We start from the raw sequence: 16031 nt of genomic DNA on the forward strand, positions 1-16031 counted from the left end.
TAATATTTTGGTGGTAATGTTTTAGTATCCAATATTGATAACATTAAGTCAAAACAAAAGTTTAATTGGTTTGTGGTGTCACTTCAAAGTAAAATCAACCATTGATTGGTCGGGGAGCTTTAGGAATTTATCAACACCAACAATGTTTTCCTGTGCCGATGTTTTCGGTTATAATACCAATGAAACGTAAACATTTCGCACTTTACTAAAATTCTCAAACGTACGCTACTACTATATACTGTTACAGACTAGTCCTGGGAAAATATTTAATAGTTGTGTATTAAAGTTCATAAATAACTTTAAGTAGTTTTGTTAAAGATTCAGATTTTTCATCCCAGCTTCAGTTGCAAACCAGAATACATTTTTAATATACTGAAAACTACTATATCCATACTAATTCTCTCTTCGTAGGCTAAAAACTTCAAATCACTTTCTTAATTTCTGTACCTGGGAGGCAAAGGGCACTATGTCACAAAACTGTTACTTTTCAGGAGAACAGTTTGAAAAAAATGTTTCAATATAAAATGTTATATCTTATCATTTATATTCATTACTAAATTGATTTTTTTATTTTTGATATTTTAACTTATTGTCTATTCAAACTAACTGTTTTTAAAACAAAAAAAAAACGGTCATTTACCTATTTTAATATATTTTATTAAAATTCTTGTTGGACTTGGTGCTTTTTACCTCTGAGAAAGTAGCGGGTTGTTAGAAATGAAAAGGACATAGAGTTTTAATTCTGTGAATTTTTTACAGTTTTAATACTTCATAGTACTTAACTGGTTACCATAGCAACTCAAAATTAAATAAACACTGTATTTCCAAAATAATGCCAACTAATCATAGTCTTCTTCGGGGTCATCTTCTGGGTACATGGAGGCGTTGTTGCTTCTCGGTAGATTTTTGAAGTAGTCATGGCACACATTTGGGAGAGTTGGGAGTAATGGCAGTAGTGCTATCAGATCATTGTATTTTGCTACATTTATTGGTAGTCTCTGGTGTGATACTAATAGAAGAATTTCCGGGAACGGTAGTTCTTGTCCTCTACGGGATCGAACACAACTCATTTCTGAAAAATCTCCGTCAAATGAAGTTTTGAAGAAGAGATGACCCATGTTTTCTTGTCTGGCTTGTATGTGTACAAAATTTGACATGAGAACAGTGTTTTTGTCAATATCATACTTTCTGGACACAAACGGAGAATCTTTGCCTCTTAGCAAGGACTCAAAGTTTTTAAAATCCTCTAATTCCATGTTAAATACAGAGTATTTTGACTAATTCCATGTTAAATACAGAGTATTTTGAAGAAGTTTGCCGCACCAATTGTTGCCAGTCCCAAGGTGTCAATATGCTCATTTATTTTTCTCTCTATAAGAGCGTGAACAGTATCAGCCTCCATATGCGTATGACCTTTGAGAAAAACTTTCGATTAATGGTTTTTATCATAGATTTGTTTTTGTTTTGACCATAACAGTTGTCAGTCCATAAAGTGATATCTTGAACAGCTGAACCTGGAATCACATTGTCAGCCCACTTCATGATAGCTGAAGCAATTTCATGCCCTCCTCTTGCTCCTTTTGTTTCGTCCCACAAGCAGTGAACTGTTGAGTCACAGGCATCATGTATAGTAAAGTCAAGAGTCCACAGTTTTCTTTTGTAGAAGCTCAAATCAAATCAAATTATTTTTATTGTTGAAGACATTTACATGCATAACAATCGTCAGTGTACATTGAAAATGAACTAGCCTAGTTTCTAAAATCTAAAGGTCCTTATCAATTAGAAAACAATTAGTACTATAATATTCCTTTTCAGATAACAAGCACTTTATCTTCCTCCTAAATGATATTGAAGTGTTGGCCTCCTTGAACCCAGATGGCAAGTTATTGAAAAATTTTATGCAAGAGTAAAGGGTTTGTTTTTCAAAGAATGTTGTTGAATGTTTTGGAAGAGTTAAGGAATTTGTACCGCGGAGATTATAATTTGACTGCTGTACTGGAAAAAGGTGTTTGTTATTAAAGACAAATGTCAAACATTCCAGTATATATAGACTAGGAAACGTCAACAATTTATTTTGTCTAAAAAAACCTCTACATGACTGAGAACGATTGAGTCCACATATCACTCTTATGGTTTTCTTCTGGAGGGTAAACAAGGCTTTAGTCTTAGTGGATTCATGACCCCATATGATCAAGCCATAAGCTCAGCCCACTTGTAATTAAAGGTGTCGGTAAACACTTCTGTAAATCACCAGTCAAAACTTTATAAGAAGGATCCTCCTTGGCAATTTTTGAGTCTGCGACTTTCAAATCGTAACGCTTTGATCATCTATGTGATTCTTGTACTCGGCTTGTATTGCCTCTCTTTCTAACTGACTCAAATTACCTTTAAGTCTAGCTTGGTAGGAATCGCATGTATCGCATGGGTCAACTTCAGGAGGTTTGAAGGAAAGATTGAACCTTTTGTTAAACACGTCACGATACACCCAGTTTTTAGCAATATTTTCTTCAGGGATGTTATTCGATTTACAGAACTCAAGGTATATCTCATACATTTTTTAATTAAAATAATGCAAATCATGGAATTTGAGGATATGTTCAGTAAACATCTCAGTGGCACCATGTCAAAAACACATGGTACCTAATACCAGGTCTTTTATAAAAGTTTAAAAGTAAACAGCACTATGTCCAAATGGTGCCTTTTTCCTCTACGGATTTACATTTTCATAAGAGGTATAAAGCACTATAACTAGTTGTTGCTTTTTACATCTCAACTACTCAGTGACATAATGCCCTTTTCCACTGGCTATCTCCCTTATTAATAAACATTGGACTTAGTGCTTTCTACCCCAAAAAGAAACATACAATTAGAAAAACTTGGTGCTGATATCCCGATTTTGAAAAAAATGGACATAGTGCCCTTTACCTCCCAGGTACAGATTTTTAAATTGGTTTTGAAACATAGACAAAAAACAGCTGATATAAACACAAATATATTTTTTAGTCAGTTATAAAGTCTATCAACAGCTGCTTGGCATGTGAAGAGTAAATCGCTCGCCTATGATTTAATGATTTATTTTCAATTTAAGCTTTTGGATATTTTTACCATCGCACAGCAATAAAAAAAATAAATAGAAAAAACAATAACACTACTTCTCGAGATCTGAAATAACTAACCTAACACAATTGGTACTTTTATACACGATATAAACATGTACTCGTAATTTAACATTTTAACAGCAATCACGACACAGTTTGTACATAGTGAACACCACTGGTATAATGCAACTTCTCCAAAATAACTTCATGTACATTACAGAAATGTCTCTCGTTAAAATATTTTTCGACGTATATATTTCATGACTCAGTACCTATATTTTCAAATATTATTCCTGGACCAAAGACGAACCAAAATTTCGTAGTAAAACTTTCTAAAACTCAATAATTATCCGAATAGTCGTCATTTTGTTTTTTCACTTAAATATTTTTAATTAGAGAACGGATAGTTGTAATGAGTTGGTATTTGGTGTATAGCTTTATAATCTAAAGATCTAATTACAGAAAACATTTCAGTTTTTTTAGAAGCTTTACTTTCAAAATGGCAACTTCCTAAATCGAGTTCTCTGGACACTCAGACAATATATTTCTAGTTATTCATGATAATCAAGAAGTCATTTAATAATTAATTATCATTTGTTTAGTTAATCACGTATGCCCGTCTACAAACAAATTTTAAGAGTAGCGTTACATTTTTTAGTAATAGGTTCTAGTGCATTTTATACCCTTCTGGTTTTTTGAGCCGGAATAAAATAATAACCTTCAACACAAAAGTCTTTGCCTTAGGCGTTTATGACATCCCAATACAAATTATATCTAGGGTTATGAGTAAGCAAGTACAGAAATTTACAACAATGTAGCCTTGAAAACAGGAGAGAATAACATCCAAGAGTTCTATGTCATTTTGAGAGACAAAAATACAGAAGTAGCATTTCAAAAACGAAAAATAGCTTGGATGGCTGTGACGTAGATAATAGCGATGATTAAAACTTTTATTATGATATACGTAGGTTGATGGGCGTAAAGTGGAGACTTGGCAAAAGTTGATAAGTACTGTACGTTTCACTTCTGGAATACTGCACAGCTGCCGGGGAAATAGGAAAGATAGTATTGAAACTCCAAAGGTTTGCCAAAGGACCTACATTCTATGCCTCTCCACGTCTTACACTGCCAATTAGGCCTGTAAAGGCAAAAGGATATTTCCAGACGTTTGTTATCGTTTGGTGAAAAACAAACTAACACTAACTTTTAACATCTGCCATTTGATCTTTTCCTCAGATGGATATCTCACCTAACACGTGATTACAATCTACGCAAAATTAAACAAATTATACAAACACACGTTGCGACACGCCTAAGTCAGGAATCACAACATATACGTTGTAATTTGAATGTTGAAATTAAGCAGCTCACCTTCCTTTTATTGCAGCGTCTGGTATCTGAGACTTGACCCCTAGAATCTGTAGACATGCTCGTCTGAAGAGATACAAAGAAAGTCGGTGACGAAGAAGCTTAAAACGAATCATTACATCGTTTCGACATCAAAGGTATAAATAGGTGAAGTGGTATTCTCATTGCCTCATCACATGCACAACCGAGTGCATTGTGATGTTTCTGACACGATCTCTAAGCACGGTGGAGCTGCAGATACCAGACGCTGCAATAAAATGAAGGTGAACTGGATCTAAATTCAACATTCAATGCCCTTCCTACCATAGCAACGTTATGTACGCATGTGTGCGTCAACGCCATGCAAACTATCTCTAAGACACGTACAGTACTTAATAAAACAAATTGTAATAATTATCAACTGAATCAAAAATACACGTAAAAGTAGATCTTGATGCAACAACCAGACACTGAACACTGTGGTCGTTGTTATAATTAGGCTCGTCAAAGAACTACTCTACCAAACAGAAACGGACACGGCCCTATAAATGTTAGTTATCTTTGAGCAGCCAGGATAAAAAGTCATCAGGTTTACTAACAAAGTGTCATCTGGAATATTTGGTGAGAAATGAAGGACATAATATATGAATACAGAGCTAAGCAATACTTTTTTTAACAACAAATAGGGTACAAAGAGATTGACACGCAAACCAACCAGAGTCCCTTTATAGAGTGGGGTGGAGGGGGAAGGTTTAAAGCTAAACGAACATTGTCGCCTTACGGATTCTACCCATATAACAATAGACGGTGAGGTTTTATACGTAGAGTTTCATAGGATAAAAATTAAAAGAGAGAACTTTATATTCAAATTTGTCAGAGTAAGTTACGGTTACTGCGATATAAATATGTAGAAGAATTAACCTTTGAAGTAAGATGATATAACTATCATTAACTTAAATAAAAGACATAATAAATTAAAACAATATTTAAAACTTGTTAAATAGTTTTTTATAATAATGGACGTTAAGAAATTAGCATCATGGTATAAAATATCTACAACAATTAATGAAAGCAATAAACGCTCTAGACGCCTGACAAATGGCTATTGCGTGCTAGTCTGTGGTCTCTGATTATTTTGTTCTTGAGATTACTTTTACATCTTTCTTAAGATGAAGTTAATAATTATCTTTAATATTATTTTTAAATTCAGTGCATGTAGCTACAGGTATATATATATATATATATATATATATATATATATATATATATATATATATATATACATACATTACTGAAGGCTAAATAATATATTCAAACAGACCACTACGCGCATAATTCTGTACAAAAGGCCTTACATATTACGTAGCAAGTGTACTTAGCATCTTTGTTGTTAGTGTTGTTTAAATATTGTAACCATGTATATCTATTTAAAACATGTTTAAGCTCTTTACAGTAATTTGTACGAATTGCAAGTATAGCTAACAAAAGATAACGTTCAAGTTGGTATGAAGGTACAGTATTGAAGAACAAGCAAGCAACACATCCTAAACACAACCCTATAATGTACAATTGGGGAGTGTTCCAAACCTCGTACCACGTAATAGGCTTCACTGAGGTTCAATGTTAATGTTAAAGTGTATAGCTCACTTCAATATTGACAGATAAAACGACAGACAACCGCACTAAAAAAGAAAATATTAAAAATTTATACGAAAAAGAAAGTTTTACATTTCTCGGCAAACAAAAGAGATATTGTATCAGTCTACTGAGTGATAGGTTTTAACGATAATCAGCCAAATGTCGGGGATGGACATGCCTCATTCATCATAGATCCCACTCTTCTCTATGTAGAAATACAATGTTATACAACATTGTAAGTGCACAGATAAAATCTTTCTCGACATATTTTGCCGTATGGTACATTAAAATGTTTATGTATTAAATTGGTTTACATATCAGTGTTTAAATAATAAAATCCTAGACACCATGTAACCATAAAATAATGTTGTATGTGGTGAGATAATTATGTTACATATTAATACATCATAGGTTAAAATCTGTTTTAAGTATACTGAATAACATTGATTTATTCTGATATTTTATCGTTGCCATCGTGGTTATCCATGAGGTCAATGTAAAAACAGTCGCAAACGCTTAGCCAAATCCCATGGAGTGACATGCACCTTCATCAAACTCAGTGCTGCTTATATAGAAATAAATTTTCACGCACAAATTTCAAGTCAGTCAAATATATAAATAAATAGGTCAGTTTGATTTCGAGATATCGTGTGGATAGGCAGACAGATACACAGACAAACAAACATTAAATTATTCCAGTCCCTCCTATGATAGGCTTCGCCGACCCTAATGCTTTTTCAAAATTCATTAGAACTGCTAAATTAATAATCATGGTCTCTGTAATGTGGTAAAGCTTTTTTTATTGCCAGTAATGGAAAATAACAAAACAAACTGCGATTCAAGGAAAAGCACGCATATTAAAAGCAATAAAACGTAATATGTGTTTTTATATGTAATCACACACTAATGAAAGGTTATTGAAATGAGAGCAAAGTTACAAAATAAAACCGATATGACTTCGGGAGAAGCCTAGAAATGATGGAAGTGATCTTAAAAGCATAGAGCGTAGAAGTGAACAATAGAACCGTGTACAGCGGTGTACTATTCAGTCGGGAACAATAGCGTCGTGTACAAAATGCTGAAAGGATTTCACCTAAACATCTCCTAATCTATTATATTCTTACTTGAAATAAAACCCTTTGACTTTTCAAAGTTTTGGAATGAATTTGTATTAATACGCGAGAGGTCACACCAGCGGCAGTTTACCGAAATTCCCAAATTCTATAGTATTGTTATGATTAACAATATCAGCAGCTTGGGAATTCGCCTTATCTCTTCTCATAAATTAATTCACAAAACCACATATGTTAGTCTTTTACTCACATTTTGTTTAATAATTACATTTTTGTAGTCCCCTGCACCAAATTATGCAATATTCCCTGATACAAAAATTTAAATTCATAAATACAGTTACTCACTTATAACAAATTTAAGTGAGTAAATTTACTTTGCACATTACTCTTCAATTATAGAAATTTTCTTTTGAATTACAATCAAAGATTTACAATACGCTTAAAAACATGGAGTAATTTGCTCAAATTGTACGGCAATGCCTACAATACTTATTTAATGATTTTTTATTGACATAATTTTATTAAAGATAGTTTAAAGTAGTATATACTAACATAAAGTGAAATTAATCACATGATTATTTTAGAAATTTTTCTATTGAAGGGGAAAAAATTGTAAAAACGTAAGCGTGAGAAAATTGCCTCTCGCGACCAGGATGTAGACCTCCAGAAAAATTGCCTCTCGCGAAATGAGACCTCCAACGTATTAAGTTTAGAACTAATCTCCATTTAGACTAATTATATCAATAAATTTTCGAAACGAAATGTGTGTTGCTTTACTAGAGTACTTAGAACATAACGTGTTAATTGAAACACCCTCTGCCGAAAATTTACTCCAATCAGCTGACTCGAGGTGTGAAGGCAAACCAGTAAAGGATTATCCAGCAGCGGAGTACTAATAACTTCAACCTGTGAGCAAGGTTAATGGTTTCACTTTGTCAACCCGGATTACTTGCTTTTCTACTCAATATTTCTTCCTTGCTTCACTCCTCTAACGTATATTGTCTTCGTTTCGTACTTAATGGGTTCTCCATGAAATGCTTGAAAATGTTATTATTTTTGATACCACAGACAGAATACACCTGAAAATAAGAATATTTGAAATCTTTAAAGTAAAATAATCATCGACGGGATTCTGAATCTCTTAAATCTGTCTTTGAGAACAATATCGGGTAGAGTAACATATTCATGATCACTTTATCATGGAGTCCAAGAATTTTAAGTTTTTAGAGGCGAGGAGACGGATGAGTTTGCTCAGCCTAATGTTGTTGAAGGTGAGGAGACGAATGAGGTTGTTGCACCTTAAAGTTGTTGGAGATGAGGAGACGGATGAGTTTGCTGCAGGTTTGAGTTGTTGGAAGGAGAAGACGGATGAGTTTGTTGCAGCGTTACTTGTTGCAGGTGAGAAGACGGATGAGTTCGCTACTGCGAAAAGTTTTTGGAAGGGAGGTAACGGTTAAGTCAGCATAGTCCTAAGATTCAAGGACAGATACATAAGTACTTCTTATGAACGCGAGGTTAGGTGCCCGAATGGAAAAAATAAACCAGGTGTGTAAAAAGCAAGTGAAGATCGCGAGCTCTCAAAAACAAACACAAGGATAACCTTTCACCGCTAGTGTCTCGGGGTGAGCCTACCTGTATGATAGGTTATATTACTGTTGTAATCCGCTTCCACCAACTTAAAGTTGAAGGTTCCATCAGGTAATGCCTTTAACTATTTTCAACGTTTGCCATTCACTGTAAAATTAGACTCAGGTGTTTTGTTGTATGCAGCTATCCCGTCTCAATATATTTCAATACAAAGTCGTACAGTAACAACAAATTAATTCTTTTTTTTTACACAAATGAAGAAAATTAGTTGTCAAACACTAATTCTTGTAACCAGTTCGTATTTTTCAGTTTAGATAGAGAGAACCCTTAAGAAATAAAAGTGAGACTCGAACGTCAACTGTGTGCGGTGTGACAGCTACAGGATTCTCTACTTAAAGTGTCCTGCAGCGTAGAGAGGGCAGATCTTCGGCATGGCTAAGCTAAATTATAAACAATAATACATAGCATACAAAGAAAACAAAATTACCGACAGTGGTCAGATTGTATTACATTATGCAGGTCCCTGTAATTTCCGTACACTTTATTAATTGATCTTTTACGGAAATAATTACTGTTTGAATCATAAATTGATATTTAACGCCGAAATATCAGCAAAAAACGTGAACATAGAGCAGAATTGAAATAATTGTTTCAGCTGAATGTTTTTTATTATTCAAGAGTATAGTATATTCTGTTTTTGTTACTATACATAGAACATTAGAGGCTGGATAGCTTTTACTTACTTCTGTTAAAGCCTACATATATTCTTTTGGCTAATGGAGAAGAAGAAATTAGAAACAATTATTCCAAAACAGCCCTCCGGTCCAAACATCTAAATCTTGGTTGAATCAATAACACTCATGAGAAAAAGTTAAATATTTTTTTATACAAAACTCTTAATTTTGTTCATGAACACTTCAAAAATCATTTACTTTGAATTTTTATTTTATAATATTTGTAACCGATCATCAATATTTCACTAGATACAGATCTTAACATGAGGCGTTTCGAAGTAATATAGGCAGCGTACAATATTGTGCAGGTTTTCAATTTCGTTACATCTGTAAAATGCTGAACTTTCCCGAGTGGCTTGAATAATGAGTTATGGCCGTGATGGAGTTATTGGCAGAGAGAGATTGCAACTACGATGTCGACAACGTTCATAATTCATTTGGAAAGTTTTACCGTTATTACTATCCACTCGAATTGGGCTTTAAAATATGTTTTTAACACGATTGAAACGCTAAATAAGTTCTCAGACTTTAAGAAACAGGGATGCATTTACACATCACTGGAAGAAGCTTATTTATGGAAACAGTAACACAGCAAGTAAGCTCTTGGTCGGAACGTTTACAAACTAAGGTGTGATTTGTTCCCAACATGCACAACTACCAGAGTCTGCACCCCGCTATTACCTAACAGAACAGCGAGAGTAAGGTGGGACATCCGTAATTTAGAACCTTTATTGGCCAACGTCGTTAATGTTGAAAATGGCATAAAAATAGTGCTTCTAGTGAGTGAGAACTTTCAAAGAAACTGAGAAAGAAATGAGTGAAGACCGGATTTTGTAACAGTTTAGAAATATAAAGAGATCCTTCATAGTTCATTACAAGCAAATCTTGTACTGCAAACATTGACTTTAAGTGAGAGAACATGGTAGGAGTACATACCAGGCTTCGCTGAGGTTGTAAATAAAATTTTAAGTATACAGCTTATTTCATTCTGATAGTTAGGCTATATGTGTTAACATCTCAGATGTTAACATGTACACGACTGTACTCATATTATTTACAAATTTATTTATTCTGTGATTTTCTCGTTGCCTTCAACGTTACCTATAAGACCAATGTAAAAGTATTCGCTAACGCTCAGTCTAATCCCATGGAGTAACATGCATCATCACGTGGAAATGAAGCTTCATGCAAATTTTTTTAATTTTATAGTTAAGTTCGTTCTCGAGATATCGTGCGGACAGAAAAATGGACAGAAATTTCATTTTACCAGCCCCTCGAGTGAACGGTCAGCCGAAAATCATATGTCAAGCCAGGTTAGTAACAGACTAAAATTTCAAGTTTTTAATTCTTAGGATACGCGACTGGTGTCAGGACTAACATGTGAGCGGTTCTAACTGTCTCGAACATTTGCTGCGGAAACTAAAGTTTTCAGATATTTCGAACTCCCTGTACTGAGCCATCTCCAGTCAATTGGCGTTAAACCAAAACAATATAACACGTTTACAAATTATTCAGACAAAATTTATCATGCAAGTTCGTTTATGAGGCTTTTTGGTTGATGGCAAAGGAATTGAATGTGCTACATTAAACGTACAGTTAACCTTAGAACAATATTTGAAGAAAAAGTTAAATAACGTGTACCGTTATTTAGTTTTACGTCATATAATACATATTTTCGCAACCCAGTTACTTGTTACTGGTTAGTAGATAAGTTACTTCCGATGTTCTTGGAACTAAATTCTTGGCGGATTGATAACCTAATTGGCACGAGTATTATTTATTTCTCTCGGGGACACCTCGCACGCATTGTCCGTAAGTAAAAATATATATTTTCTTATCATAAGTTAGCCCTTTCATGCGAGACATCTAATTTGAATGTAATTTAAAGTAAAATTATAACTTGTAAAGTAACTTACATTGAATGTATTTTATTTGCCAGATCACCTTGGATAATATTTGTGGCGAAGTCCTTCTGACGAGACCACGTTGTCGTGATTATAAGTTGTCTCGATAAATGGCTAATACCGTCACGATTTTATTTTAGGCGAGTTGCAGTTCGCTCTTCGAGTTCACTTCTTGAGTTCAAGCCCAATTACTTCATGTTAGACTTCCAGTCTACTAATCTTCCCCTTTTCCGACTACAGCTGCATTGTCGAGCCAAGAATGCTGACGCCCGCGTTTGTGAGGCAAGTTCATCTTAAAGGGGAGTTATTTTTAAAGTTTTAATGATTATTAACTTCGAAGGTACAATCCATAGAACATTGGAATATGTAGGCCCATCCCATGGTATCATATTTTAGTTCATTCATACTCTATTTGGCAGCAACGTGGCAATTCTGTATTTTATTTTACCAACTAGAAGTGGTACTTTTATGTTTATTTGCCAATGGCATAGTACCGCGGGTGCAACGGTTATCGCAAGATAACCGGATCAAGCAACGTCGAGCGTGGCTGCTGTTTGGATGGGTGACCGCTGGGCGATCCTGTCCTTGCAAGCAGCTCGCCTGCCCGGCCATTGGTGGTGGTTCGGAAGTCACCTGCCGTTGGTCCCCAAGTTAAGTGTTAGAGAAGGCTCCTTAGCCCGAACTTGGCCTGGTAAAACAAGACTTCTTTACTTTACCTTTACTTTTATTAAACATATACGTAAATTTCTAGTTTCGATTATTCATTACTATGACCTCAGCGGCATCCAACCCCATGTGCATTGTCCATTCGGTACAAATGAAAGCAATAATAGGAGAGATAAAGGATGAAAATATCGTTGCGAGCGCGGACGTAACGGTCAGGTAATCTGTCGTAGACTTGGCGTCGTGCAGCGCAGCATCTCTTCTAGTGTGTCGCTGTTATCTGTGCTAGAGATTACTTCCCTCATTTCTCTGGTGACCTAAATAGTACATCTCCACTCACCAACGCGGCAGGGCGCTAGATAACGAGACTGTTTGCTAGCGAGACAGTTCCATTACTAGACCAGGGAGACGAGAATGTGATGGAAAATAAAACAGCTCGGTGACAATACACTCTGTAAGTGTCAATGTTTAAGAGACACATTGCTATATAAAATGTAAATTGAAATTCGGTTTGCAAACTACAATATTACAGTTTGGTAATATCTGGAGAGAAAATAAACAATAATAAAGAACATGTTTTTGTAATCGTTATAAGATGAACATTTTTACATGCAGTTTAAAAATTTCGCACAATAAATAAATTAAAAGTCCAACTGATACTTGCATTATTGAAGTAACAAAGTCCACTATCATCAAAGCTCAATAGGAACAGCGAATAAATTCAATGACAGAGCAGAACGGTAATACAACAATGTTAGACAAAATAAACCTGTTATACAATGTACAGGAGTTGGGTTACAACATAGATTAAAGGCAAGAGGAAGCGAATATACAATGGCAAAGAAACTACAGTTTCAACGTTTCAACTCCTTTTATGAAACTTCCTCTTGACGTGTTTGGTATTGTTTTAAACAGCGGTATTCCATGTTTACCGAAAGTTGGCGTTTTTAGTTGTTTGACTGCAGCCATACCGCAGTTATCCTTTTATAAATAAACTCAAATTAAGTCGTCTTTAAATATCTATATGCGATATCTGACAGTGGTTTTGACAAACACAAACTAGAAAGATCCCCGCACGCTTTGAATGCCAACTGCTAGCTACGTGTATTTCTACCTCGATCAGTCTTCCAAATAGTAATCTTGCTTTGATTTCAAAAACATGTAAAAGTATACGGTAATCAGACTTCGCACTAAAAAAGTTTATTACAAAAATCTTAATGTTTTTCACAACTTGGCAAATACGGAGCAATCTCAATCTCAACTTTTAATCTTGCAATGGTTTAAATTACAAGGTTTGATTTAAATTATAAGGTTAACCTTATAATTTAAATACGGCACTGATGCAAACTTGTTTGATAGAATGGAAGGTGGCAGCACTCACTTACTCCTTTTTTGAAAAATATTACTAATGTTATTTCGATATGAAAGTAGTTATTCCTAATAACATCTAAACAAATAGTTAACTTTCCTTTGTTATTGTTAAGTTGCAAGTCCTTCACACGCTACGGAACTTGTACATTATTCCTTACACATTTGTAACACATTGCGCTAACTTATCAGGTTATTCAAACATATTAGGATTAGATGGCATTACGTACGAGGGCGGTTTTGATAAGTAACTTTGTTACGTATGAAATAAAACAATTAGAGTTTTGATTTGCTTTCTTTTTCAACTAAGTTCCCTTGAAGTTTAACTTGTTTCAACGTGATTCCTGTTTCGTAATATCATCTGGTAATAAGTTTCCTCGAGGCTTCAAAAATACATAATTTGTATGTATTTACTTCCGGTATAACTTCATCATTTTTGATACACATTTCTGTCCTGCAAGGAGAGTTTTGTGAAGAAGTGGTAGTCCAAGGAGCTAGATCTGGTGAATAGGCAGAATGCCGAAGTAGTTTAAATCGCAGATCGGCCCATTTTCGCTTAACGCAACACTACATGAGTGCACTGGTACGTTGTCATGAAGGAACTACAATCTCTTTATGGATATTTCTGGAATTACTCTGTTACTGCTGCCTTTAATCTGTCAAAAAATGACGCAAAGTATTCATCGATGGTTGTTTCGTCTTTCCAAGGTAGTCAAACTATATAACACTTTTTGGGCTCCAAAACACAGACGCCATCTCACCTTTCTAGCAGATGTATTGTGATGAATCTAAGTTTCTTCACAAAACGACACAAAAATTTTACCGGATTCGTCTGAAACATTTTCAAATCGCCTTGAAATGTTCACACGCGAATCCACTTTTGTTGTGGTGTAAGCAAACGCGGCACCTATCTTGCACAAAGCTTATTCATATGGAACTCACTATGCACTGTGGCCTAAGCTATGACGCGCACTTTCACTCGTTTGTCGGCTAAAAGTCTGAATGGTGGACTTTGTTGATAGTTTCCTGCGTAACTGCGTTCTTGGCTCCAGGAAGAGCTCCATCTTCAGTGTTTCTTCTGCAACGCTTAAATTATTTTACCATTGACGAATAATTTCCTAGGAAGGAAATGTGGTGCATAATGTTGGTATAATTCTATCACGAAGTTGCATCAATGTCCTCCAATGTCTAAAAATATTTAAATCACACAACGATTTCTAATTTTACCCATTTTTCACAGTTACTCAAACAACTACAAAACAACGAATAATAACCTTGAGATCCTAGGTTATCTTATTTCATAACAGAATCTTTATTACTGTTCGTATAGATATGGCTAACATGAACCAAGATACTAACCAAACCGTCCTCGTAACTGATTTATCTTCGCCAGTTCTCGAATTTAATAACGTAAGTACGAAATAACTCGTATCTGAAATTTGGCGAATAAATAAAAAACTGTAACAATTGCAACATATTTAAAAAATGTAATAATTAAAATGCTGCTTCAAATTCTGTACCTTACTGTCTGCTACAAATGTTCAATGTATCATAACCACTACCTTCATGAAAATAAAAAAAAAAATAGGAAAAATAGCGAAATCCGTTAAAAGTGTTCAAATATGTTATCACAACCCAAACAAATGTCAGACATTTTACATCAATATTAATACAAATATAAAATAATAAATTGTGATACGGATGTAAATTTTATTTGCATGAAAATAACCCCTCTTGAATAACACAGCAGAACGATTGGTGTAATACCGGATATTTACGAGAGCGCGGGCAGCGTGAGGTTCACGTTATTATCACAGCCGGTAAGCCTGCTAAAGCTGTAAAACAACACAACTTTCTGATCGAACGATTATTCTGCACCTTCCTAGTCTATATTATGAGCACGTGAAGGAAGAATAGCACAGCAGAACGATTGGTGTAATACCGGATATTTACGAGAGCGCGGGCAGCGTGAGGTTCACGTTATTATCACAGCCGGTAAGCCTGCTAAAGCTGTAAAACAACACAACTTTCTGATCGAACGATTATTCTGCACCTTCCTAGTCTATATTTGTCTCACGTGAAGGAAATTGGTGTTCTCTGCGCCTTTTCCAAGCTCAACTTGAAAACGATAAAAAACCCATTTAACAATATATTTTAGAGCAACACTATGACTTTCTATGTAACAATGTGTTGTAGGTAGATGTTTGCAATGTGCGTGTTCTGAAATGTACGCACGTAAAGCATAATAATAAATAATGCACATTTTCCATTCCGACTTCGTGCTTGCTATCAAATGTCCGTTCCAAATTAGCACAATTCAAGGAAATAAAGAGTAATTAGGACAAATCCCTGTCGCACACTGTGCTGGTTTGTTTCCTATTTCGGAATTACAAGTTTGTCCTGGACAATGGCAAGGGTATTTAACCTTGAAGTGTTATAAATATCCGAAACAAGGCAATTACACTTTACTCGTGCGTTTCTAGGCCTGCAATTAAAACACAAAATAACAATAAAATAAATATTTAATTACACTTTTTATTATGTAATTTAAAAAAGTCTACTAGGAAATAAAATAAAACGTGTTTTTAATCAAATGGTCATTATTTAATTTACTTTTAA

General features: G+C 34.7%; 1 protein-coding gene across 4 annotated transcripts in view; it reads right to left on the bottom strand.

Moving 5' to 3' along the window:
- Positions 1-16031, bottom strand: part of LOC124359151 (protein furry) — a 693398-nt gene that overhangs the window by 91989 nt on the left and 585378 nt on the right. The window lies entirely within an intron of this gene.

The sequence above is a fragment of the Homalodisca vitripennis genome, chromosome 1, assembly GCF_021130785.1.
Source record: "Homalodisca vitripennis isolate AUS2020 chromosome 1, UT_GWSS_2.1, whole genome shotgun sequence".
In the NCBI taxonomy this organism is placed as follows: Eukaryota; Metazoa; Arthropoda; class Insecta; order Hemiptera; family Cicadellidae; genus Homalodisca; species Homalodisca vitripennis.